This window comes from Callithrix jacchus, chromosome 2 (assembly GCF_049354715.1).
Source record: "Callithrix jacchus isolate 240 chromosome 2, calJac240_pri, whole genome shotgun sequence".
Classification (NCBI taxonomy): Eukaryota; Metazoa; Chordata; class Mammalia; order Primates; family Cebidae; genus Callithrix; species Callithrix jacchus.
The window spans coordinates 77579578-77583913 of NC_133503.1; positions in this window are offsets into that span (position 1 = coordinate 77579578).

Consider the following 4336-nt stretch of genomic DNA (forward strand, 5'->3'; position numbering starts at 1 on the left):
AAGCTCCAAAATAATCTCCTTTGACTCCATGTCTCACATGCAGGTCATGGTGATGCAAGAGGTGGGTTCTCATGGTCTTGGGCAGCTCTGCCCCTGTGGCCTTGCAGGGTATAGCCTCCCTCCCAGCTGTTTTCATGGGCTGGCATTCAGTGTCTGTGGCTTTCCAGGCACAGGGTGGAAGCTGTAGGTGGATCTACCTTTCTGAGGTCTGGAAGATGGTGGCCCTCTTCTCACAGCTCCACTAGGAGGTGCCCCAGTAGGCACTCTCTGTGGGGGTTCCCACCCCATATTTCCCTTCTTCTCCCACCCCATATTTCCCTGGCAGAGTTCTACAGGAGAGCCCTGCCCCTGCAGCATACTTCTGCCTGGACTTTCAGGCGTTTCTATACATCCTCTGAAATCTAGGTGGTGGTTCTCAAACCTCAATTCTTGACTTCTGTGTACCTGCAGGCTCAATGCCACATGGAAGCTGCCAAGACTTGGGGCTTGCACCTTCTGAAGTGCCATGGCCAAAGCTTTATGTTGATCCCTTTCAGCCGTGGCTGGAGTGGCTGGGACACAGGGCACCAAATCCCTAGACTGCACACAGCAGAGGGATCCTGGGCCCAGCCCATGAAACCATTTTTTCCTTCTAGGCCTCTGGGTCTGTGATGGGAGGGGCTGCTGTGAAGACCTCTGACATGCTCTGGAGATATTTTTCCCATTGTCTTGGGAATTAACATTTGGTTCCTCATGCAAATTTCTGCAGCTGGCTTCAATTTTTTCTCAGAAAATGGGATTTTCTTATCTATCTTTTCCTCATTGCCTATTTTTGTCAGTTTTGTTGAAGATCTGATAGTTGTAGGTCAGTGGTCTCATTTCTGGGTGCTCTGTTCTGTTCCATTGGTCCATGTGTCTGCTTTTGTACCAGTACCATGCTGTTTTGGTTACTACAGTGCTGTAATATAATTTGAGGTTGAGTAGCATGATGCCTCCAGCTTTGTTCTTTTTGCTTAGGATTGCCTTGGCTATTTGGGGTCTTTTTTAGCTCCATATGAATTTTGAAATAGTTTTTCTGTGAAGAATCTCAGTGGTAGTTTAATAGGAATAGCATTGAATCTATAATTTGCTTTGAGTAGTGTGGCATTTTTAACAATATTGATTCTTCCTATCCATGAGCATGAAATGTGTTTCCATTTGTTTGTGTCATCTTGGATTTCTTTGAGCAGTGGTTTGTAGTTCTCCTTGTGGAGATCTTTTACCTCCTTAGTTAGCTGTATTCCTAGGTATTTTATTCTTTTTGTGGCAACTGTGAATGTGAGTTCATTCATGATTTGGCTCTTGGTTTGATTGTGTTCATATATAGGAATGCTAGTGATTTCTGCACATTGATTTTGCATCCTGAAATTTTGCTGAAGTTGTTTATTAGCTTAAAGAGCTTTTGGGCTGAGACTATGGGGTTTTCTAGATATAGGATCATGTCACCTTCACACAGGGATAGCTTGACTTCCTCTCTTCTTATTTAGATGCGCTTTATTTCTTTCTCTTGCCTGATTGCCCTGGCCAGGACTACCAATACTATGTTGAATAGGAGTTGCAAGAGAGGGCATTCTTGTCTTGTGCCAGCTTTTAAGAGGAATGCTTCCAGCTTTTGCCCACTCAGTATGATGTTGGCTGTGGGTTTGTTGTATATGGCTCTTATTATTTTGAGGTATGTTCATTTAATACCTAGTTTATTGAGAATTTTTTTTTAACATGGAGGGATGTTGACTTTTATTAAAAGCCTTTTCTGCATCCATTGAGATAATTGTGGTTTTTGCCTTTAGTTCTGTTAATGTGATGAATCACATTTATTGTTAAACCAATCTTGCATCCCAGGGATACAGCCTACTTGATTGTGGTGGATAAGCTTTTTGATGAGCCTAGTACATTTGACCATTTATTCAAAATAGATTTATTTTGATATTCTCACCACATATTCTACCTATGTGCTATATCTCCTTAGGGAATAGACATTGCTTCCTGTGGCTGGGTGCAGTGGCTCATGCCTGTAATCCCAGCACTTTGGAAGGCCAAGACAGGCAGATCATTTGAGGTCAGGAAATCAAAACCAGCCTGGCCAACAAAGTGAAACCCTGTATCTACTAAAAATAAAAAAATGTTCTGGGTTTGGTGGCAGGTGCCTATAATCCCCACTACTTGGGAGGCGGAGGCAGGAGAATTGCTTGAGCCTGGGCAATGGAGATTGCAGTGAGAAGAGATTGCACCACTGCACTCCAGCCTGGGAGACAGAGTGAGACTCCATCTCAAAAAAAAAAAAAAAAAAAAAAATTACATTGCATCATGTTCAATAAGCAGGTTTTGGGCAGAAAGTCCTGCTTGTAAGAATATTACTTAGGTGTATTAGAAAAAACCTTAGAGACAAATTTTAACAATAAGTGAAGGTATATTGTGTGTGTCTCCCCCTCCCACCACCTCTTGCAATGTTTGCAAGGGAGTCCAGCTTTCAGAAGTACTGGCTCACTAAATTGATAGAACAAACTATTCATAGCATACAAAAATGGCAATCCAGAATTCTAATTCTAATTAGATGACATTTGGGTCAGTTTTGATTTAGAAAAAATATAAGATGTGCCTCTGTTTCGTTAAAGGAAGCCAGAATGTTCTATTTTTTCTAAATCAAAACTGACCCAAATGTCATCTAATTAGAATTCTGGATTGCCATTTTTGAAAAAAGACTAACCTTCCTAAAAGCCTTGCATTCCAAGAAATTAGTCTTTTTTCAGATTCTGTATGCAAACTTGCTTAGCTGAATGGTATAGAGTTAGGGTAAGGGTGGGATGTCAGCTTTTCTGACATCAGGTGAATAAAATTTATTATTTTAAAGTCAGGAGGAAAGTGTTGATTGTACCTACTCTATAAGTGTCTTATAAAGGCATGTGTGTGCATGTACACCCTTCCCTGCTTATGAGAATCTTAACACCTGTGGTAGAATTTGGACTGTTAGATGGTCTCCGACTCAGAATAGAAGGGGGAGCAGTTGGAAAAACCAGAAAAAGAGTGAGGGAGCTCAACCTCATCCATACCCTTTTACACCCTTACAGTTTTCTTCAAAAAGTTGCACTATTCTTTTTAAGTTGTCCATGTCATCTTTTCTTTTTAACTGCATGAATTTCCATAGATAATTATTCATGTGGGCGAATAAGTATTATCATTAAAAATATAAAAAAATCTGGAGAGTTAAAAGACAGTCATTTACAGACAGGGCTTATTCTTCCTGAGTCACATGGAACTCTGCTCTCAGAATAATCTATTCAGCTACATCACATTTACTTATTTAGATTATACATGAAATTCATAAGTTAATGCTTATTATAAAAAGTCAAATAATTTGAGTATATATAGAGTAAAAATGTAATCCACATATGTATCTTCTTAATTTCTTTCCCCTCCATAGGTCTAAGCACACACACATGTTCAGCTTTGGTTAAAATGAGAGTAAAGAGAACCATAGCTTTTAAGTCTCAATGGTATATAACAAGAAATCATGAGGAAAATAAAAGGATGAAGCTATTTATCAAGTTAATTTCCAACAGGAAGGAAATGAAGGAAGATTAAGTATGCTTGTAGTTGTTGATCCTAAGAACATAATGGACAAGATTTGCATCCAAAAATTGTTTAAGATTAGTTTAATTTTGTTTCTTCATTTTTTATTTTTTGAGATGTGGTCTCACTCTGTTGCCCAGGCTGGAGTGCAGTGGTACAATCACCGCTCACTGCAGCTTCAAACTCCTAGGCTTAAACAATTTTCTTGCCTTAGCCTCCCTGGTAGCTAGGACCAGATATGTGCACCACCATGCCTGGCTAATTTTTAAAAACTGTTATTTTAAAAAGTAGACCTTGTAGAGATGAGGTCTCACTATGTTGCCCTAGCTGGTCTTAAACTCTCGGGCTCAAGAGATCCTGCCACTTAGGATCCTAAAGTGCTGAGATTACAGGCATGAGCCACATACCTGACCAGTTTCTTTGAAACTTCAGTGTGTGATAACAGCTATTAAAGGTTAGAATCTGTAAACTTAAGTAAATACAGAGTACTCTTTTTATAGGAAATTATAATTTGCTCCAAGGAATTGTATTTGTTCAGGAGATTAAAAATTTTCACTACCTTTGTGATAATTTATGCATTAATATGATCTCGCTCATCTTCTTATAATTAATACATTGATATATACATTATGTAAATTGTCTTCCCAAGCAATGGAAAATATCTAGACTCAGAATTGTAGATAGCCTTTTCTTCTTGCCAGCTGAACCAAGTTTAAACATTTTGTGGCTCTAAAATATTTATTTTTAATTT